The sequence below is a fragment of the Schistocerca nitens genome, chromosome 5 (assembly GCF_023898315.1).
Source record: "Schistocerca nitens isolate TAMUIC-IGC-003100 chromosome 5, iqSchNite1.1, whole genome shotgun sequence".
Taxonomy (NCBI): Eukaryota; Metazoa; Arthropoda; class Insecta; order Orthoptera; family Acrididae; genus Schistocerca; species Schistocerca nitens.
The window spans coordinates 425,814,750-425,839,348 of record NC_064618.1 but is presented as its reverse complement, the minus strand read 5'-3'; the positions used below and the strand labels follow the sequence as shown (position 1 = coordinate 425,839,348).

General features: G+C 41.9%; 1 protein-coding gene and 1 non-coding gene across 2 annotated transcripts in view; both read left to right on the top strand.

The window, feature by feature from the left end:
• Positions 1–24,599, top strand: part of LOC126260504 (hemicentin-1-like) — a 1,544,736-nt gene that overhangs the window by 401,764 nt on the left and 1,118,373 nt on the right. The gene's annotated exons all lie outside the window — the stretch shown is intronic.
• On the top strand, positions 12,341–12,415 carry Trnat-cgu (transfer RNA threonine (anticodon CGU)). Its single transcript has one exon. It is a non-coding gene; the product is annotated as a tRNA-Thr (tRNA).

The following is a 24,599-nucleotide window of genomic DNA, read 5'->3' as shown; positions in this document are numbered from 1 at the left end:
GAATATAACGTTAATCGGATATGGAAGCAGACGACCATAGCGAGTGCCTTTGCTAACAGGACGACTCGCCTGTAGCGCGTCTCCTAGCCTCGTGACCATCTCGGTTGGGCCCTAGACGACTGGAAAACCGTGGACTGGTCAGATGAGTCCCTGCATCGGTAAGAGCTGATGGTAGAGTTCGAGTGTGGTGCAGACCCCGCAAAGGCATGGGCCCAATTTATGAACAAGTCACTGTGCAAGCTCGTTGTTGCTCCACAATGGTGTGGACTGTGTTTACATGGTACGGACTGTGTCCTCTGGTCCACCGGAACCGATCATTCACTGGAAATGGTTGTGTTCGGCTACGTAACGATCTTTTGCAGCCATTCACAAACTTCAGGCTCCCAAACAACGATGGAATTTTTATGGCTGGCAATGCGCCATTCTACTGGATCACAGCTGTTCGCGACTGGTTTGAAGAACTTTCTGGACAGTTCGAGCGAATGATTTGACCATCCATATAGCCGGACATGAATCCCATCCAACATTTGTCGGACATAATCGAAAAGTCAGTCCATGCACAAAAACCTTCACAGGCAACACTTCCTCAATTTTGGACGGCTATAGAGGATGCATGACCCATTATTTCTGCAGGGCACTTCCCACCACTTGTTGAGTCCACACCACATCTGTCTGCTGCACCACTCCATGCAGAAGGAGGTATGACACGGTTTTAGGAGGTATCTCATGATTTAGTCCTGAATAATTTGCTAGAAGGTGACGAGTATGACATCAATCAGGAAATGTCGCAGGATTTCAGTGCTACCACTCTGCAGCAAATCTGAAAGCTTTAAATGACATGTTCTATCCTGTTTTATGGTAGCTAATAAGTATCCTGCCATTGACATACGTAGTGAATTCACCTATGTTAGGGAAGCTGCCCCAGTTTGTGTAAATGAAATAGGAACACCGTTGTTGGTGTTAAACAGGACAATGGTGTGATTACATCTGTACATACCATAAGCCTATTAGGCTTAGCGTGATGGTATTGAGTATAAGCTGCATAAAATGACAGGTAACAGAGATGAAGTAATAATGTAACGATTAACAGTTCTAGCCGCACATAAAAAGCAATACATTATCATCGGATTTGTCGACTTGGGAAAAGCGTTTTAAATATAAAGTTGTACAAATTGTTTCAAGTTATCCGAAAAATTTAGACCCTCCTTATAGCTAACGACGAATGATTGATAATATGAACAAAATCAGTTGAGCAGAGTGGATAGTCTTGAAAGGAGGATGAAAGGTGAACATCAACAAAAGCAAAACACATCCAATTAAAACAGGCGATACTGAGGGAGCTATTTTACGGAGTGAGACGCTACAGATAGCAGACTTGTTTTGCTGTTCGGTCAGCGAAATAAGATGACGGGGTATGGAAGATCTAACATACTGACTAACATAACATGAAAAGCATTCCTGAAAAAGAGATGTTAGTTAACCTCTAAAATATATTAAAGTGTTAGAAGGACTATTTCGAAGGTATTTGTCTGGAATGTATGAAAGTCAAACGAGGAAGATAGGCAGTTCAGCAGTTCAGACGACAAGATAGAAATGGTGGTGCTATAGAAGATTTCTGAAGATTAGATGGATGGGTCAAGTAACTAGCGAGGAGGTATTGAATCGAACTGTGGATAAAAGATACTTATGACGCAACTTGACTAAAAGGATCAGTTGTTAGGAAGCATCCTGAGACATAAAGTAAATTCCAATTTCGTAATGGAAGTAAGTAAAAGGGGGGGGGGGGGCGGGGGCAATTTTTAAAGTGAGACCTAGGCTTGAATATAGTGAGCATGTTCAAATGGATGTAGGTTGCTGGAGTTACTCAAAGATGGAGAAACCTCCACAGTACTGATTGACATGAAAATCTGCTTCAAATCAGTCTTCTGACCGAAGACCACAACAACAGAAACATCAGAATCAAATGGGGAACGGAAAGGATAGATAGCGTAGACGCAAGTGTTCTATTTAAAAGGCTGTAAAGCAGGGATGCATTCCTCTTCCGCTGTTTACCCTGAACAACAAAGGAGCAAATTATCTTCAGAATTTGGATCAAAATTAATGGTCAGAAGTCATTGATGATATTATTCACTGATTACGTTGCTGCCTCTGTGAAAACAGAAAAATTACAGAAGTTCTAGTAGACTGAGATTAACAGTCTATCGAGGACAGGATACGGATCAAGAGAGAACATAAGCAGACAGGAGTGTTAAAGATCATCAAAAATGGGATTAGAGGCAGAGTGAGCTTCGAAACTAGGTATCATGTTGCAGACGATGTTAAAAGATTATCCTAATTTGAAAGCAAAATTATGGATGACGGACGTCTCGACGACCGTATGAGCCAGAGTAGCACAGGCAAATATTGTTTTCCTCCCCTAAAGAAGCCTAGCAGTGTCATTTTATGCTTCAGTTTGAAAAAGTTCCTGTACATGTACCATGTTGTATAATACTAAAAATAGTAATGAAACCGAAGTTATTCCATTCACTTCTACAAATTTAATGCTTATCAGAAGTCTCTCATTATATCCGACACAAACCATTGATGATATCTAGCAACCTTCAACAAAGACTTCGGTTTACGCTTTGCTAACTCTTCGAATGCAGTGAGATCCTGATGTTAGGTTTCTCGCTGTTCTCAATTCTGCTACCTCTCGTTACATTTGTATTTTTTCGATTTGCTCTCAGTCCATATTCTGTACTCATTAGACTGCTCATTTCATTCAGGAGATCATGTAATTCTTCTTCATTTCCACTCTGGATAACACTGTCATTAGCGAATCGTATAATCAATACCCTTTAACCCTGAATTTGAATCCCACTCCTGAACCTTTCATTTATTTCCATCATTGCTCCTTCGATGTACAAATTGAATAGGATTGACGAAAGACTACACCCCGTCTAATCCGAGCATTCGTTCTTGATCTTGGTCGTTCACTCTAACCACCAAACACTTCCTTGAAAATTTACCTGTAATAACATACGATATTCTGTATTTTTCGTCCTACTGCACCTGTAACTAGAACTCCTTGTAACAGTAATTTGGTACCCCACTTCCACCTCTTACTTGTTTACAGAACGCCTCTGCTACAGTGCATAAATATCTACCAGTGTAAATGACAGCAGTTGCTTTAATTCCGTTAAATTCCCCATCTACGACTGGTTGGTATTCCTCGTTACTACCTATTGCATCTTCTTCAAAAAGAACTTCCCTAATATCTCCAGAACTTTCCCTTATCAACCTCTTCATAGTCAATGGTCTGTCACTTATCTGAGTTTGTGTTTGGACCTCACAAGAACACATTTCTAGTTTTTCCTTTCCCAGTTTCCCCTTTTATGGTTCCTGTCCTGTCATCATTACGTCGCTCGTTTTGTTCTTGATATATTACTGTGGTTATTATTACCTCCTCCGTTGAACCCGTTACCATGCCTCGCATCGTCTCTCCCATCCTGATTTCTGTTATCTTCCCTCTGCTCATTACGGTTTCTGGTTTATTACCTCCAGTTACCACTCTCTCTCGGCCTACAATTAACTCCTCTCCAGCCATTGCATGATGTTTCCTCCCCTGAAATTGGAACCAACTGACTGAAGGCTTGTGAAATACCTTCTGTTTTCTTTTTCGTTATTGCTATAAATATTTGCGGAACATTCACTGGTAGTTTTACCAAAACTACAGCAATAAGGCCTTCCTCACTAAGGTGTTTATCTGAATACAAGTTCTTCTCGCAGAAACTTTGAAACTAATCTTTATCGCTATCATGCCCACTGCCTAAGAAATTTCGCTGTTTCTAACATCGCGTTGAGTACTGTTAGATCACTACTTGTCCAATAATTTTTAATAAATACGTCATACATTTGAAATGATTCGCCCGCTCTCATTCCCCATGAAAGAGCATCTCCTTCCATTCTACTTCCAACACATTCTATTTCCTCCCTCTCGCCCCACTGGTCTGTTCCACGGGAAATGGAAACATGTTGTTCTGTAATGTTCTGTCGAATGGAAGCGAAAGTCGAGCCCGTGTGCTGAAAGATAAAAATATCCAGATAAATGTGTACCATCAGCTTCCCAAAGAGTAGAAGTTCCTGAAACTAGCGTACATAGAATTTCAACATCTATCGATTGAATCATTCTTTAGTTTGGGCGATCTTGAATGAACAGTTATTTTACCCATAGCACATACAGCGTGTCCTAGTGGTTTGCAAGAACAGCCTGCCATAATGCAGTTCTGCCAAAGGCTGCTGCAAAGATGTTGTGAATAACCACTTTTAAAATAAATATGCTTTTCACAAACGAGGCTAGTATCGCGCGAGATAGGACTGTCAATTTTCATAACCAACATGTGTGGACAGATACAAATCCTGATGCAGTTGAAAAAGCAAGGCATCAGCACCGATTTTCAATAAATTAATGGACAGGAAATACTGGCGATAAACTAAAAGGACCTTACATAGTACCAAACAGGACGACATGTACTAGATTTCGTCAGTTCCTGACAATTGATTGGCTATCTTGCTAGGGAGAATACTACCCCAACAACGGCAAATATTGGTTCCTGAATGATGAAGTAGCAGCCATTTCAACAGAAATTTCCGAGCACACCTGACACAGCCATTTAAAAGTCAGTGGATTGTTAGGGGAGGTTCAGTTCGTTGACAAACTCGTTCAAAAAATGTTTCAAATGGCTCTGAGCACTATGGGACTTAACTTCTGAGGTCATCAGTCCCCTAGAACTACTAGCGGTCGCGCGGTTCCAGACTGTAGCGCCTATAGCCGCTCGGCCACCCCGGCCGGCCCAACGCGTTCCTCCGACACTTTAAACCAATGGTGTACGCTAGCGACATCAATGATGTTCGAACACTGGAGAAACACATCATCAGTGCTTGGCAGCGCGTCCGTGACCAACTTCGAATTTTTTCAGAGAGTGCGTGATTTACTAAGACGTTAAACAGAAGTAAACGTTACTGTGAATGGATACCGTATTGAGCATCTCCTTTAGAGACGTCACACAGGTGCATGTCGTATACAATGGCAAGCAGATTACATTTTCACAGTAACGAACAAGTGCTCATAGCTCGTAAGGCGCCAATTTCAGAGCTGACATAAGCCAAAAAATCCGAAAATTTATGCTAGTTACAAGCACACTGTTCATTTTGATACGAGTCGATTTGCAACACTTAACCATCAAAGTTAAATGCTAGTCTCAGTCAGCAATAGTCCTTCAGTTATTTAAACGTATCTACACACAGTACAACAAAGTTGGCAGCAGTAATTACGTAGATATGTCGCAATGTTCGCGATAAATTGAGGAAATCGAATATTAATAAGAAAGATTCATAGTACATTGCCAAATCTAAGGTATTTCTGGTCATGCCTCTCCTTCGTACTTCAAGTTTTGTAATGGAAATAGGATCGATTTCCTTGAGAAACCTCAAAGAAATTAAATGCTGTCGTATACTGGGGCGTTGCAGCATTTGAGGAGGAGTGACCTAGACGCCATAAATCGAGCATGACCGTGCAGTGAAACGAGAAATGGTCTAGCTACTGAAAGTCTTAATCTCAGTACACGCTCAGCTAAGTTGATTCCGGCAAGAAATCCCATTTTTAAGGTTTACCGTTTCGACGCAACGCACGTCTAAGTAAAACGTGTTATTTAAACGAAAATATAGAGTGTCTCTGGATGATTGACATAAATTATGAATTACATTAAATATACATGTACTCTAACTGCAAGCTATGCAGTATACGGTGAATTACTAAACATCAGAATGAATCATTAACTTTCATTGTCTGTCACTTGAATCTTTGGACTCAATTCTCTCTGCTTAAGTGCGTTATTGTAAAATTACCTATATACTCACAATGTGGTTATTTTCACACTCCTTTCTTTCTCATATTTACTTATTCTATAAACATCGTAGCAATAAAGTTGCAGCAGATCTACATGGACGCTGTACTCAATCCAAAATTTACAGCTGCCTCTTTCACCTGAAACTGGAGACAGAAGGACAAAATGGCTAATAAGGTGGACAAAAGAAGCCAGCATTAAATAGAAATTAAAGAAAATAAGAGAATAATGAATAAGAAAAACAGTTATCAAATAAAGAGTGATGGAAACTGAGACATCGTATCGATGTTCTACTGTCGACAGAATGAACATTACAAGTGTAAGTTGTTGGAACACAAAGAAATTAATGTGGGACAAGCTACAAGAGCAGACACGCGAAAATAGAAATAGGGGAACGTAAGAAATGCAAAATAGAATCAAACGAGTAGGCAGTGTGGTGGCTTAAAAAATATATATATAGTGAAAGTGGTACAAATGTGGAATACCATTTTGTTTTTCGTACATAAATGTTTCATTTTTTCACATTAAGCGAACACAATACTTTGGGATACATTTTAATGCTTCCTATGTTTTCGAATTCATACTACGTTAGGAACATTTCTAAATTAGGCTTAACACCATGATTGACATTTTTGATACTTCAGATTATGTGGTACAAATAGGTAACAGTCCATTCGTTTCATGTTTGTTAAAAGTTAAAATAAAAAATGGAAGGTCTAATAAGTCACTATCAAAGAAAACACTATAAAACATAACACAATAAAAAATCACAAGAAATATGGGGTTGCGCTCACAGATTGCGCATTAGACACATTACCCGTTCTTCCCCTGCCTCGTCCTACGAAAATTTACCTGAGCGAAATAAACAACTGCCATATTCTTTAGTGGGCACACAGCTGTCCAAAACGTTACTGAGGGTGATCATACCATCTCTCACACTGGTCGGCCATTTGTGGTCGAGCGGTTCTAGGCGCTTCAGTCCGGAACCTCGCTGCTGCTACGCTCGCTGGTTCGAATCCTGCCTCGGGCATGGATGTGTGTGATGTCCTAGGTTAGTTAGGTTTAAGTAATTCTAAGTCTAGGGGACTGATGACCTCAGATATTAGGTCCCATAGTGCTCAGAGGCATTTGAACTCTCACACTAAAAACATCATCCTCAGAACGTGATGATTCTTGGTTCCTAGGCTTTGGTGGCTTCTGCTTCTTTGTCAAGTCCTCAATGATTCCTTCATTGCTGAGAATGAAATCTGCATCCTTAAGAATATGAGGGTTTAACGGGTACATTCCTGGCAACTTAAATCCGTTGACTGCTATCTCTCCTGTCTGGCAGTTGAGGTAGGCTTTCCCAATCAATTCGATAATGTCCATGTCTGTTACTGGAAGTGCATTTTCCCTCATGCATGAGAGTATGTACTCAGAATAACAGGCCTCTTAAGGACTTATGAAAGTTCTGTCCAACGGTTGCATCCTGTGGGAGGCATGAGGAGGTAGACACAAAGTTTTTACATAGTTTCGCGTGATAAATTTATAACATACAGATTTCTAGAGTGGTCCATTTTTTTCTCTTACATTTTTAATTGCTATTTGGACAGCAGACGCATCCCACTGCTTTAGAGCACGTGAAGTCATTTCTGAACCAATTCCCACAAGTAAAACCGGTTGTAAAAGTATGGCACAAATATGGTGTAATCGGGTATAAGTATGGAATACTAGTATTCCATATTAGTGACACAGGCATCTTGAAATTCAGAAAAACAAAAAAGTCGAAAATTAGATTTAAATATGCAACAAACACGCCATTTTACGACTTAATGTATCACCTAAACGTCTCTTTACCAAACATATTAATAATTTATGTATTACGACAAGAATGAAACTGAAAACCACAACCTGCAACAATTATCCCTCTTAGTGAGTTCCTCAGAACAGCTTCACTCACACGCAATAGTTGCCAACTGTAGTGTGAATCCATCCCAAAACAGTCTAAAGTTGGTGAACGCAGTTTTCAAGCCTCTCACGAAAGTACAGTACTTACAAGGCGACAAACCATAGTATTCCATATTACTACCCCCATTACACATTTGAAGCTCTTCCTTTTTACATGTACGAGGGTTCACTGAAAAGTAATGCCTTGACCTTCGTGACTCTTCAACAGTTGCCAGCAGTGGTATGCGGCAGGTACTGGCTTGTTCCGTAGCCTCTGCTCTACAGCTCCAGTTGGCGGGAAGCCTTAGCATTGAACGGTTGTGTTGTTACTGTGTAAAGTATGGAAACCTGAGCAGACGGTCGGTCAGTGCGATTTAAGCAATGTGCAGTCATCGAATTCTTGACAGCAGAAGGTGTCATCCCAAAGGTGATTCATCAGAGAATCAAAGCAGCTTATGGTTATTATATTGATGTGAGTACTATGCGTCGTTGGGCGAGTAAGTTTAAAGACGTTGAGGTGGGAACAACTGACCTGCCTGACAAAGATTTGGACGTCCTGTGACAGCAACCACCGACTTTCACAAGCAAAATGTTGACAGACTGCCGGCCGGGGTGGCCGAGCGGTTCTAGGCGCTACAGTCTGGAACCGTGCGACCCCTGCCTAGCGCATGGATGTGTGTGATGTCCTTCGGTTAGTTAAGTTTAATTAATTCTAAGTTCTAGGGGACTGATGACCTCAGAAGTTGTCCCATAGTGCTCAGAGCCATTTGTTGACAGACTGATTCAGGACGATCGTCGTATCAGTCAGAGAGAAATTGCAAGCACAATCACCATATCAAAAGAACGTGTGGGACACATTACCACTTTGCTTGGCTATCGGAAGGGGTACCCCAGATGCCGACTCCTGGAATGAAAGCGCACAGACTTGATATTGGCCAGGAACTCCTCGCGCGTTACGAGAATGAATGTGACGCCTTTCTCCATTCAATTGTGACAGGAGACGAAATGTAGGTACACCATTACGAGCCGGAGACGAAATGTCAGTCTATGGAGTATAGACATAAATACTCGTCCCAGAAAAAGAAATTCAAGACGCAGCAGTAAGCTGGAAAAATCATGGCCACCGTGTTCTCGTACGCAGACGATGTTATCCATGTTGATTTCCTTCATCGTGGAACAACAATAAATTCAGAGCTTTACATCACAATGCTGCGAACACTGAAACAATGTCTAACAAGATTCCGAAAGTAAAAGGGAAATTTTCCTGCAACATGACAGTGCCAAACCACACACTTCACGTGCCACCACAGCAGAACTTCACAGACTGAATCTGACCACCGTACGGCATTCTCCATACAGTCCAGATATAGCACCATGTGACTTCCATCTGTTGATGATAATGAAAGACGATCTGCTGGGACATTATTAGGCTTCTGATGAAGACGTTGAGAGAATTGTGAGACTGTGGTTGCGAAAACAGTGTGTCGACTTCTTCCGTGACGACTTCAGAAAACTTGTTCATCGTTGACAGAAATGTATCCAATTGGCTGGTGATTATGTGGAAAAGTTAATATTGGTAATAAAAACTCACATTCTAAGGGTTATTTCTGCGTATGGTTTATTAAAATATTCCCATCCAAAACGAATTGGAGGCATAACTTTTCATTCAACCCTCTCCATAAGTTTGGAAACACCATATTTCGTATTACAACGAAGCAAGATGGAAGTGCTCTATGTGAGTTATTGGTTAGAATATGGAATAGCAAGCTTAATTAACAGTTAATAATGACACGTACAGTATTGTACACTTAATTATTGTACATATACATACATATTGGAACATACTAGTACTGCTCCGTTTTATGTAAACCGACTTTATCTGTCCAAGCAGTTCTACTAAACACGCCATGTGGCGCGAGTAGACCGAATGGCTACGTACAGGTACAATGTTTAGATTTCTGTTCACTTGTAGTTACGTTCCCATAAAGGTGTAACACGCCGTGAAAGTAATTGAAGCCGGCCGGTGTGGCCGAGCGGTTTTAGGCACTTCAGTCTCGAACCGCGCGATCGCTACGGTCGTAGGTTCGAATCCTGCTTCGGCCCTGGACGTGTGTTATGTCTTTAGGTTAGTTAGGTTTACGTAGTTCTATGTTCTAGGGGATTGATGACCTCAGATGTTAAGTACCGTAGTACTCAGAGCCATTTCAACCATTTGAAAGTAATTGAAAATGGCCTCAAAGTGCCAGATTCCTTATGAATCACGCGTAGTCATAATAACTTTGCACCAAGAAGGCAATAGTGTCCGACAAATAGCAAAGAAACTGATGATTTCCATCAGCGGAGTTGTCAAAACCATACACCGGCATCGAGAAACAGGTTCTTATGGAGATCCTCCTCCTCGCTCGGGAGCACCCAGGAAAACACCAGAACGCCATGAAAATTATTCGGTAGTGACCAATAAACGTAACAGTTTAAAAACTGTCCGTGAAATGACTGCTGAACTGAATCCAACTAGTGATACACCGCTGACTGAGTCTGCAGTGAGACGACGCCTGGCAGACAACAACCTCCGAGGTTATATAGCAACAAGGAAACCACTGTTGCGCTCTGTTAACAAGAAGAAAAGCCTTCAGTGGGCTAAGACACACCAACATTGGGAAAGAGTCTAATTCACTGATGAATCCAAGTTCGAAACATTTGGAAGTAAACGCCGTCAATTTGTACGCCGTTTACCCCATGAACGCTTGAATCCCCAGTGCCTATTTCCAACTGTAAAACATGGAAGGGCTTCTGTGATGGTATGGAGACCCTTTGGACGGAATAAAGTCGGAGGTTTGGTGAAAATAGGTGGAAAACTTAACCAAAAGGATTATCATGCCATTATCCAGCGACATGCTAAGACATCTGGTTTGCGTCTGATTGGGAAAGCGTTTGTCTTGTAGCAAGGCAACGACCCGAAACATACGTCTCGCTTGTGTCAGAACTATGTGAAGTCTCTAGAGGTTCGTAAAATATGGAAAAACATGGAATGGCCGCCTCAATCCCCTGGTTGTAACCCAATCGAGGAGCTGTGGGATGAATTGGACAGGAGGATCCGAAAACGGGAAATCATGAGAGGGTCACAATTATGGGAGGTCGTGCAGCAAGAATGGAGATTAATTCCAACTGAAACCTTGGAAAAACTGACGCAGCGCATGCCGAGAGTGTGCAAGGCAGTGATGAAAGCAAAGGTTGGCTATTTTGGGGGATCGAAAATTTAATTGTTGCATCTTCCTGTGTATTATTTGAGCTTAATAAACATTTGGAAAACTGCAAAATGTATTTTTATACTGTATTTCCTTTCCATTGTCTATATTTACTAGGTGTTTCCAGACTTGTGGAGGGTAGTATATATGACAAAGTGAAGTCGGGTCATCAATTGTAACAAACGAAACAGATCCACAGCGCTAAGAATTGAGCACAGTAAACATGCACAATACAAACAGCCTTACGGTATGTTCGACCAGTCGGAGTCCGTAGTACAGAAGCTACTCGAAATTCGACCACGTTATGTGAATAAGGTGTGCGGGAGCGAACGCAGAGTCGCAAGAGCGGACCCGTATCTAGACCAAGTCGTAAGTCGCAGGTTTATTCATTATAATCCAAAATCAAGTGGCAAGGAATTATATCTGATAGTTACATAATGTCACTTAATTTCACACTTTGTTATTCAGTTGAATATTGACAAATGGCATTGCAACCCGTCCCAAATAGAAGAATAAACTTGCAAACTCGATTTGCAGTTGTGTGAGCCACACTAAATTGCTGTTAATTTTACTGAATTGGAATACATGCAAATATAACATTAAAATGGTTATATCAAGATGCAGGTACTGCTGGAGAGCTAACAGCTTTAGCTATTTACCCATAAAGGTAGTGGCTGTAGCTGTAGTAGGATGAGGTGCGGAGGTAGTAGTAGGTTCGACAGAAATTTATTCATCTTGGGATCATAAGGTCTGATTTCAACTTAAGTTATTCATGCATGTACGTGTATGAGTATCCATAAGTATACTTACTAATCATTTATATGTACTCTATAGTATATTCCTATTAACTGTAGACAATGTATCTAATAAAACTATAAGAAATAAGCACGAATATCACATCACATTTTATATAGCACATACTCATCAGCTCAATGTATGTATATATGACGGTAGTATCTGTTCCCGAAAGAACACATACCGTGGATGACCATGCAGCTTTGCTAGAAATGAAATGATAATTAAATAGACACCCTAGCTGTAAATAGGCGTTGATATACTTCACTGGGGACATGTTGAAAATGTGTGCCCCGACCGGTACTCGAACCCGGGATCTCCTGCTTACATGGCAGACGCTCTATCCATCTGAGCCACCGAGGGCACAGAGGATAGTGCGTCTGCAGGGTATTAGGCGCACTACGAATGTAGTGGTGTGGACATGTTGGGAATGTGGATCTCACGGGGAGCGTGCAAGGGATAAGTCCCTGCAGACGCACTATCCTCTGTGCCCTCGGTGGCTCAGATGGATAGAGCGTCTGCCACGTAAGCAGGAGATCCCGGGTTCGAGTCCCGGTCGGGGCACACATTTTCAACATGTCCCCAGTGAAGTATATCAACGCCTGTTTGCAGCTAGGGTGTCTATTTAATTATCATCTCAATATATGTGTTAGACGTACACACACAGTGATCTGTTAGTTCCCAAATATTATTTCTTTGTTAACGATGTCATATAATTAGGAAGCTGTGACTCTAACAAACTAAGCAGGATTGTAATGACTTATCATAGTGATAACCTTTCACTTAATCCAAATTTGTATGTTCATCCAGTTCTACTGACACAATATCCGTTCTTAAAATGTATGTCTGTTACTCAACCTACGAGATTAGCATGTAAACTTAACAGCAGTATTTTAGGTTACTGAAACGAACTTTATGCTGTTCATTACCGATATCTTATGTCTATTTTCGCACATTGCTCATTTAGCAACTGTAAAATAATTTGGAAGTTTCATTTTCTGTCTCTGCCGGGAGGTCTGTAATTTTGTGTGTTAATTACGGTCTTGTCAACAAGTTAATTTCCATCCGTTGCTTGACGTTGTCTAGGAAGGTGATCGTGTTTATTAAATACAGTATTGTTCCTACACTTAATACAATTTAGACCTCATAAATGTTGCTGCACGTATTTCTATATATTTATGCCATTTCTATCTCTGTCCTTTGTACTTTGTATTCCACATACAATAAGAATCAGTTATACTGCTTTGACGTCTATTGTTTCTGTCTTTTATAGCATAGCTTTTTCTTCACCAACATCCAAAGCCTTGAAACGATTAACATCTGGTGTCTGCTACGGTCATGAATACCTACAACACAAACTGCCACGTCTGTAGAACCTATTACGGCTGATTCTGTACTTAGACTAACTAGGAAACGAGCTGCTATTCGTTATTTAGGTAATCCCTTACTCTGACAATCTGGTAACATTATTTTTTATAATATTGAGAACAGGCAAGCAGGCTGATATTTCCTATATATTTCTTATAACTTTTATTTGACAGGTGCACCACTTTGTCTGGAGATTTACCCGCTGTGAAACATTCATTTTATTCCTTCTTTTCTTTGCAGCTAGTGCAAGTTTAAATATCTAGAATCACATGATGAGTAATCGTAATAGCATTCAAAATATAACTATTGCGAGAAGATAATCCTCACAGTAATTACACAGGTATAGGAGTCATGTCTGGAAATGCAGAAAGGGTCCGAGAGCGCCAATTAGACTGCACTTTGATGCCATCAAGTTCTGCTGAGCGCTCTAAACGTGATAGTCAAGAGCTCGTTTAGACGACGGGGGGAGGGCGATAATTTTCTGGTGGAAGTGGTGCGCTGGGACTGCAAAAACACCAGCTCCACAAACATACTTAAACGCAGTTCCGCAATAATTTATTCCCAATTAGTGTAAAAATAAACAGGCCTGTACCGTGGCAATTAGTGCGCACGTGGGGGCATTGTAGCCACGTAGGCTCTCTCTCTCTCTCTCTCTCTCCCCTCTCTCTCTGATTGTGTGTGTGTGTATGTATATGTGTGTGTGTGTGTGTGTGTGTGTGAGAGAGAGAGAGAGAGAGAGAGAGAAATTTTCCCTTCCTCCGTCAGCTCCCTACCCGGTGATGTTCTCTGCTCCCCCACAAAGCGGCCACTTGCTACCCCAGAACCACTAAGCCCGTTACGGTAGGCGCGCATTTGCAGGTGACGCTATCTATTCGAAATTACACCTGGCGCGCACACGGAACAAGCAGGCTCTTGGGTGCGCCCAATTAAATATTAAATGATGAGGCGTGAGGCTGCGGTTCCAGTGCCCGTTGCAACATTTATTAAAGCTGCTGGCCCAGCCGGCCGCGGTCGCGCCACAGTCCGAACAGACCTGGCGGCTACAGGCGTGATATTAATTTGCCCCCAGCGCGGGTTGCCGCACAAGGAGGGCGAGCTCTCCGCGTCTGTGTGTCAACGCGCCTTTTATTGTCAGCGCAGACCATTTCTGCGACTCCGTCACCGTTCGATTCCGCGGGGAGCGGAAATTGCCTTCATTTGCGACGTCTGCGGGTGTAGGCGGCGGAAGGTTTACTCCACCCTTAAGACGTTCTTTTTTTTTCTTGCTTCTGTGCCAGACTGGCCTCGTTAACGTCTTGCAGTCTCTTTCGTAGTATATTGCCTTGTACTGAGATTTCTGTTGCAGTACGAATCTCGTTTGTAACAAGATCGTATCTAAATGTTTGGGTAGAGACATGCTTGGCAGCCACCAGACACTTTCTTTTCTTCAAATTTCGGAACTAAATATGTTTCGGACTTAAGCGTATCTTCAACAGTATTCGTGGGCAGAAAAAAGTGCTTATTCCACATTATTTGAGCGACATAATTTAGAAGTAATACACCTTTATCTACAGCTAAATTGATTGCTAAAATAGCTATTCACTTTTTTGTTTAATAGTGGTTTATTGAGTTCTGCCCATCATCAGAAATTTCAAACGTAAGAACAAAGTCTTCATAAAGGATGATTCCTTCCAACGTTTGAAAACTTACGAAACGACTTACACGTCACTGAGAAAGGTGGTTTAACGCTTTCAGAGCTGAATTTTTCTGGAGGAAGCAATATTTTTCTCTATATGGTAATGCTCTTAGAGGTTTATATGAAGATAGTAACTGTTCTCGAAAGCTGCCCACAGGTGTTGTTGATATACCTTGATGGGGACAGCTGAAAATGTGTGCACCGACTGGGACTCGAACCGTGATCTGCTTACATGGTAGACGCTCCTTCCACCTTTTTTAAATTATTTTTTTTTATTTTTATTTTTTTTATTTTAATCTCGTGTTTGTTCGCTACTGTTCATTGCATCTGCTCGGGGCGGATGTCGTAACACACCCGTTAAAGTTCGTTGTTCAGTTTTTTTACTACAGGGGACAGCTAACCCTCTACCCGAACGCGCTGAGCTACCGTGCCGGCGTCTATCTGAGCCACCGAGGGCGCAGATGAATAGGAACTTATCTCTTGCACGCTTCCCGTGAGACCCACATTCCCAGCTGTCCCCAATCTACATACGTAATGTACATATAGATATTTGCCTATCCACTCATTACTCCGCACACACTAAGGTGACGATTCCCGTAAAAGGTCGGGCAACCTGTGCGCATTCGCACAGGCGAAGGTCAATGGCTGGGTAGCCTTTAACTATTTAAATGAAGATAGTAACTGTTCTCGAAAGAACAGATGCCATGGATGACCGCGTAGCTTCTCTAGAATAAATGATAATTAATTAAAACCCTCAGCTGCTGACAGGTGCCTCAGATTGATAGAGCGTCTGCTATGTAAGCAGGAGATCCCGGGTTCGAGTCCCGGTTGGGGCACACATTTTCAGCTGTGTCCATCGAGGTATATCAACAACGCCTGTTGTCAGCTGAGGATTTCAATTAATTATCATTTATCCTAGAGAAGCTGTGTGGTCATCAATGGTATCTCTTCTTTCGATCAGAGTTACTAGCGTCATATAAATAGTTAAAGGCTGCCCAGTCATTGACCTTCGCCTGTGGGAATGCGCACAGGTAGCCTGAACTCTTACGGGCATCGTCACCTTAGTGTGCGCGAGTAATGAGTGGATGGAAAAATATCTATTAGGTACATAACGTATGTAGATTGTGGACAGTTGGGAATGTGGGTCTCACGGGAAGCGTGCAAGGGATAAGTCCCTGCAGTCGCGCTGTTCATCTGTGTCCTCGGTGGCTCAGATGGACAGAGCGTCTGCCATGTAAGGAGGAGATCCTGGGTTCGAGTCATGGTCGGAGCATACATTTTCAGCTGTCTCCATCGAGGTATATCAGCAACACCTGTCGGCAGCTGAGAGATAATTACCATTTATTCTTAGGGGATTGTTTAATGATGTTAGATGCAAGATTTATACCAAAATACGGACCCGTTATGAAAATATACTTTGTACACGTGGTTTGATTTTATGGACTAAAATACCTAATTACGAAACATTCTTCATTATGTTGTTGTTGTGGTCCTCAGTCCTGAGACTGGTTTGATGCAGCTCTCCATGCTACTCTATCCTGTGCAAGCTTCTTCATCTCCCAGTACCTACTGCAACCTACATCCTTCTGAATCTGCTTAGTGTATTGATCTCTTGGTCTCCCTCTACGATTTTTACCCTCCAAGCTGCCCTCCAATGCTAAATTTGTGATCCCTTGATGCCTCAAAACATGTCGAACCAACCGATCCCTTCTTCTGGTCAAGTTGTGCCACAAACTTCTCTTCTCCCCAGTCCTATTCAATACCTCCTCATTAGTTATGTGATCTACCCACCTTATCTTCAGCATTCTTCTGTAGCACCACATTTCGAAAGCTTCTATTCTCTTCGTGTCCAAACTGGTTATCGTCCATGTTTCACTTCCATACATGGCTACACTCCATACAAATACTTTCAGAAACGACTTCCTGACACTTAAATCTATACTAGATGTTAACAAATTTCTCTTCTTCAGAAACGATTTCCTTGCCATTGCCAGTCAACATTTTATATCCTCTCCACTTCGACCATCATCAGTTATTTTACTCCCTAAATAGCAAAACTCCTTTACTACTTTAAGTGTCTCATTTCCTAATCTAATCCCCTCAGCATCACCCGATTTAATTTGACTACATTCCATTATCCTCGGTTTGCTTTTGTTGATGTTCATCTTATATCCTCCTTTCAAGACACTGCCCATTCCGTTCAACTGCTCTTCCAAGTCCTTTGCTGTCTCTGACAGAATTACAATGTCATCGGCGAACCTCAAAGTTTTTACTTCTTCTCCATGAATTTTAATACCTACTCCGAATTATTCTTTTGTTTCCTTTACTGCTTGCTCAATATACAGATTGAATAACATCGGGGAGAGGCTACATCCCTGTCTCACCCCTTTCCCAACCACTGCTTCCCTTTCATGCCCCTCGACTCTTATAACTGCCATCTGGTTTCTGTACAAATTGTAAATAGCCTTTCGCTCCTTGTATTTTACCCCTACCACCTTCAGAATTTGAAAGAGAATATTCCAGTTAACGTTGTCAAAAGCTTTCTCTAAGTCTACAAATGCTAGAAACGTAGGTTTGCCTTTTCTTAATCTTTCTTCTAAGATAAGTCGTAAGGTTAGTATTGCCTCACGTGTTCCAACATTTCTACGGAATCCAAACTGATCTTCCCCGAGGTCTGCTTCTACCAGTTTTTCCATTCGTCTGTAAAGAATTCGCGTTAGTATTTTGCAGCTGTGGCTTATTAAACTGATAGTTCGGTAATTTTCACATCTGTCAACACCTGCTTTCTTTGGGATTGGAATTATTATATTCTTCTTGAAATCTGAGGGTATTTCGCCTGTCTCATACATCTTGCTCACCAGATGGTAGAGTTTTGTCATGACTGGCTCTCCCAAGGCTATCAGTAGTTCTAATGGAATATTGTCTACTCCCGGGGCCTTGTGGCGAATCAGGTCTTTCAGTGCTCTGTCAAACTCTTCACGCAGTATCTTATCTCCCATTTCATCTTCATCTACATCCTCTTCCATTTCCATGATATTGTCCTCAAGTACATCGCCCTTGTATAAACCCTCTATATACTCCTTCCACCTTTCTGCCTTCCCTTCTTTGCTTAGAACTGGGTTGCCGTCTGAGCTCTTGATATTCATACAAGTGGTTCTCTTCTCTCCAAAGGTCTCTTTTTTTTCCTGTAGGCAGTATCTATCTTACCCCAAGTGAGACACGCCTCTACATCCTTACATTTGTCCTCTAGCCATGCCTGCTTAGCCATTTTGCACTTCCTGTCGATCTCATTTTTGAGACGTTTGTATTCCTTTTTGTCTGCTTCATTTACTGCATTTTTATATTTTCTCCTTTCATCAATTAAATTCAATATTTCCTCTGTTACCCAAGGATTTCTATTAGCCCTCGTCTTTTTACCTACTTGATCCTCTGCTGCCTTCACTACTTCATCCCTCAGAGCTACCCATTCTTCTTCTACTGTATTTCTTTCCCCCGTTCCTGTCAATTGTTTCCTTATGTTCTCCCTGAAACTCTCTACAACCCCTGGTTCTTTCAGTTTATCCAGGTCCCATCTCCTTAAATTCCCACCTTTTTGCAGTTTCTTCAGTTTTAATCTGCAGTTCATAACCAATAGATTGTGGTCAGAGTCCACATCTGCCCCTGGAAATGTCTTACAATTTAAAACCTGGTTCCTAAATCTCTGTCTTACCATTATATAATCTATCTGATACCTTTTAGTATCTCCAGGATTCTTCCAGGTATACAACCTTCTTTTATGATTCTTGAACCAAGTGTTAGCTATGATTAAGTTATGCTCTGTGCAAAATTCTACAAGGCGGCTTCCTCTTTCATTTCTTCCCCCCAATCCATATTCACCTACTATGTTTCCTTCTCTCCCTTTTCCTACTGACGAATTCCAGTCACCCATGACTATTAAATTTTCGTCTCCCTTCACTACCTGAATAATTGCTTTTATCTCGTCATACATTTCATCAATTTCTTCATCATCTGCAGAGCTAGTTGGCATATAAACTTGTACTACTGTAGTAGGCGTGGGCTTTGTGTCTATCTTGGCCACAATAATGCGTTCACTATGCTATTTGTAGTAGCTAACCCGCACTCCTATTTTTTATTCATTATTAAACCTACTCCTGCATTACCCCTATTTGATTTTGTATTTATAGCCCTGTAATCACCTGACCAAAAGTCTTGTTCCTCCTGCCACCGAACTTCACTAATTCCCACTATATCTAACTTTAACCTATCCATTTCCCTTTTTAAATTTTCTAACCCACCTGCCCGATTAAGGGATCTGACATTCCACGCTCCGATCCGTAGAATGCCAGTTTTCTTTCTCCTGATAACGACGTCCTCTTGAGTAGTCCCCGCCCGGAGATCCGAATGGGGGACTATTTTACCTCCGGAATATTTTACCCAAGAGGACGCCGTCATCATTTAATCATACAGTAAAGCTGCATGTCCTCGGGAAAAATTACGGCTGTAGTTTCCCCTTGCTTTCAGCCGTTCGCAGTACCAGCACAGCAAGGCCGTTTTGGTTAATGTTACAAGGCCAGATCAGTCAATCATCCAGACTGTTGCCCCTGCAACTACTGAAAAGGCTGCTGCCCCTCTTCAGGAACCACAAGTTTGTCTGGCCTCTCAACAGATACCCCTCCGTTGTGGTTGCACCTACGGTACGGCCATCTGTATCGCTGAGGCACGCAAGCCTCCCCACCAACGGCAAGGTCCATGGTTCATGGGGGAAGTCTTCATTATAATAACTAGTAAAATGATCATTAAATATTTTCCATGCAAAATAACAATAAAAATATTTGATTATACAGTGGATTATAGCGAACCCACCACATGCGTGTATTCTGTTGGTCACGAGCCGCCGCGCACTGCTACGTTGGCTTGCTGATATATTCATAGTGGTGCCCAACAGTTGGCAGCATTTGCACATGATGAAAATGTTGAACATTCACCTCGGATTTCCATTGAGATAAAATAGCTCATTTCAGCTAAGACACAGTAAAAGCTAATGTACGCAGTTGTAGCCAGAGGGTCCGAACAGGGCCAGAGGGTGCGACACATGTGGTAGAAAATATCGGGAAGTGCACTAAGTGGACACTAAATCTTGAACGTGTGACGTCACCAGATGACGTGGCTCACCGCAGCTGTAGCGGTTGAGTTCGCTCTGTTGCACCCCATCATCCCAAGCCAAGTATTCACGTCGGTGTGGCTCTGGACCCGTATGCACGACTTTAGTGCGTGGAGCTCAGAATTGAAGTCTTGCTGCTGGCAGCTAGTATTTTTTTCATTAAACATTAGTCAGTTATGTATTTACAACGATATAAGATTTATTAATTTATTTGTGGCTTTCGCCGTCGCCTCTGGTTTGTAACAAATAACAGTACAACAAAAACCAACTGTATTGCGTCACAAGTAAATGAGTATAGGCTTCCGAATTGCATCCTTACCATCAGTAAAAGATCTACGTTTCCTTTACTAAATAATTCCCTGTAAACATAAAAAGAAGAGACGAAAGAAAATAAACACAAAATAAGAACAGCTTTTACTTGGGTACGGCGAGGACAGTAACTTTGTAACTTCTTTTGTAAATGTGACGTGTTGTAAAAGTAGGTGTCAGAAATTTGAAGAGTTTGCTCGAACGCAAGTACTGCATCGCTCAATCATCGTTTTATGCTCAACACCAACCGCTGCATGTACGGCGAGGTACGTGATTTGGTGACGTCACATGTTCACCAGTTCTCATTCATTTTTGGGGTATTTCCCGACATTTGTGACACCATGTGTCTTATATTAAGTTACTTGTGTCCGCGTCGTCTACGTCATTTCGGAGGTTTACAAACATTGGCAAGAATCACCTTGTATGCGGTATGGAGTCTTGTGCATCACCCGTCAGTATCCAAACTTACGTTCTTCTGCTGCTGTCATTACCACACATTCGTCTGACCAGAAATCATTAGTTTCTTCCCATTTCACGTCGCTGGCTTCCACTATATCAAGACACTCAGCATTTCCCTTTCCAGATTTTTTACCTTCCATGCCACTTTCGAACGTCTGATATTGCACGCTGAGACTCGTAGCATATTACTTTTTCGATTGTAATTTAATCTTTTTTCTCCTTGGAAGCCCCCCCCCCCCCACACTCCCGAATATTCGAATGGGGGACTAATGAAGAAGATTTTGCCACTCGAGAGATCATCATGACCCTTTTTTCAATACCAGAGCGCATTTCCTGTGGATACACAGTGTCCTTCATGCAGCGGCTTCCTTTGTCATCTGCATCCTCAACCCATTAATCATTACTGATTCCTCCGCTTTTTAGTGGAAGTTTTCGCACCCCAAGGGTAAGCGGTTGCCATGAAACTTTACCCATCCAACCTTCCTCTTTCACAAGGCATTTGGCACTTCAGAGGTGCCATCTTATGCCGCAAGGATTCGGCTGACATTCCTGTTGACTTTCATTTTAAATTTAAGAACTGGTGGGGTTCGAACCCGGACGCCAGGACATTTTCATTACAAGCAAAAGTAGCTACCCCATGATCACGAGGACATCCGTGCAACATCGCCTGGCCTATAGGTACCTAATTCGTTATTTGGCAGTCCACAAGCGATTTTGTTATCATTATATAGTTTCTAACTAAAATGTAGCGGGGTATCCATGTAACAACGAAAGCGCGTCCACTTCGTGCAATAGGGTTGCATTTTATTTCTTGTTATTTTTTCTCTGTTTTAACTTTAAAGCTTTCGGCGGAAGATTGTTTTTGATACAACAGAATGTCGCGGTAGCTTCGGCACTAGTTTTCTTTGCTCTGATCGTTGCAGATTCAGTAAACTGTCGTATGTACAGTACAGGCCATTAAAATTGCTACACCAAGACGAAATGCAGATGACAAACGAGTATTCATTGGACAAATATATTATACTAGAACTGACACGTGATAACATTTTCACGCAATTTGGGTGCATAGATCCTGAGAAATCAGTACCCAGAACACAATCCCCTCTGGCCGTAGTAACCGCCTTGATACGCTTGGGCATTGAGTCAAACAGAGATTGGATGGCGTGTACAGGTACAGCTGTCCATGCAGCTTCTACACGATACCACAGTTCATCAAGAGTAGTGACTGGCGTATTGTGACGAACCACTTGCTTGGTCACCATTGACCAGAAGTTTTCAATTCGTGATAGGTCTGGAGAATGTGCTGGCCAGGGCAGCAGTCGAACATTTTCTATATCCAGAAACACCCGAACTGGACCTGCAACATGCGGTCGTGCATTATCCGTCTGAAATGTAGGGTTTCGCAGGGATCGAATGAAGGGTAGAGCCACGTGTCGTAACACATCTGAAATGTAACGACCACTGTTCAAAGTACCGTCAATGTGAACAAGAGGCGACGGAGACGTGTAAGCAATGTGACCCCATACCATCACGCCGGGCGATACGCCAGTACGGCGATGACGAATACACGATTCCAATGTGCGTTCACCGCGATGTCGCCAAACCCGGATGCGACCATCATGATGCTGTAACGGTACCTGGATTCATCCTGAAAAAATGATATTTTGCCATTCGTGCACCCAGGTTCGTTGTTGAGTACACCATCCCAGACGCTCCTGTCTGTGATGCAGCGTCAAGGGTAACCGCAGCCGTGGTCTCCGAGCTGATAGTCCATGCTGCTGCAAACGTCGTCGAACTGTTCGTGCAGATGGTTGTTGTCTTTCAAACGTCCCCATGTGTTGACTGAGAGATCGAGACGTGACTGCACGATCCGTTACAGCCTTGCGGATGAGATGCCTTTCATCGCGACTGGTAGTGATAAGAGGCCATTAGGATCCAGCACGGCGTTCCGTATTACCCTCCTGAAACCACCGATTCCAAATTCTGTTAACAGTCATTGGATCTCGACCAACGTGAGCAGCAATGTCGCGATACGATAAATCGTAATCGCGATGGGCCACAATCCGACCTTTATTAACTGCTGTTTGTGTATGAGAAATCGGTTGGAAACTTTCCTCATGTCAGCACGTTGTAGGTGTCGCCACCGGCGCCAACCTTGTGTGAATGCTCTGAAAAACTAATCATTTGCATATCACAGCATCTTCTTCCTGTCAGTTAAATTTCGCGTAAGTAGCACGTAATCTTCGTGGTTTAGCAATTTTAATGGCCAGTAGTGTAATTGTTCACATATTGCAGTGTTTGCGGCAGTTTATAAGGTAATGTTGGGCAGTAAGTGTGTAAGTACATCTGCAATTCTACATCTACATCTACATGGTTACTCTGCAATTCACACTTAAGTGCCTGGCAGAGGGTTCATCGAACCATTTTCATACTACTTCTGTACCATTCCACTCTCGAATGGTGCGTGGGTAAAAGGAACGCCTAAATCTTTCCGTTCGAGCTCTGATTTCTCTTACTTTATTATGATGATCATTTCTCCCTACGTAGGTGGGTGTCAACAAAATATTTTCGCTCTCGGAAGAGGAAGTTGGTGATCGAAATTTTGTAAATAGATCCCGCTGCAAAGAAAACCTCCATTGTTTCAGTGACTGCCACCCCAAATCGCGTATCATATCAGTGACACTCTCACCCCTATTGTGCGATAACACGAAACGAGCTGCTCTTCTTTGCACTTCTTCGATGTTCTCCGTCAATCCTACCTGGTAAGGATCCCACACCGCGCAGCAGTATTCCAGCAGAGGACGGACAAGTGTAATGTAGGCTGTCTCTTTAGTGGATTTCTCGCATCTTTTAAGTGTTATGTCAACAAAGCGCTGTCTTTGTTTCGCATTCCCCACAATATTACCTATGAGGTCTTTCCAATTTAAGTTACTTGTAATTGTAATTTCTAGGTATTTAGTCGAATTGGCAGCCGTTAGATTTGTGCAATTTATCGTATACTCAAAATTTATCGGATTTGTTTTAACACCATGTGGAAAACCTCGTACTTTTCTTTGTTTAGTGCCAATTGTCACTTTTAGAAATTGCAGCGTCATCTGCAAACAATCTAATGGGGTTGCTCAGATTATCACCTGGATCATTTATGTAAATCAGGAACAGCAGAGAGCCTATGACACTACCTTGCGCAACGCCAGATATCATTTCAGTTCTACTCGACGGTTTACCGTCTGTCACTACGAACTGTGACCTCTCTGAGAGGAAATGACGAATCCAGTCACTCAACTGAGACGATACTCCATATGCACGCAATTTTATTAATAGTCGCTTGTGAGGAACGGTATCAAAAGCCTTCTGGAAATCTAGACTTCAGTGCTGCGGAGGGTGATATATCATTTCCGATGACACATGAGTTCCTGTAGATATCTACAGTTATTATCAATGCATCTCGGAAAAATTAACATGGAAGAAAAAAAAGCAACTCAAACAGTTGGTTCAAAAGGCCTTTCTAAAATAATTTTAATAATTCGGTTCGTTTTTCGCTTCAGATAACAATTTTAGTGCTATGAGAAACTAAATTTACTGAACATATTACTGAGAAATTAAAACATTCACCAATTAATGTTTTATTTTCTTCATATTGAAGGTTAAGTGTATAAAAAAAAATCTGTCGATAATTCACAAGTCTCCCTTCTACATGATGGAAGATAGAAACTTCTACTGATTTTTACCTTACGCTTATGAATAAAACGTTCTTTGAACAAAAGATCATTGAGAAA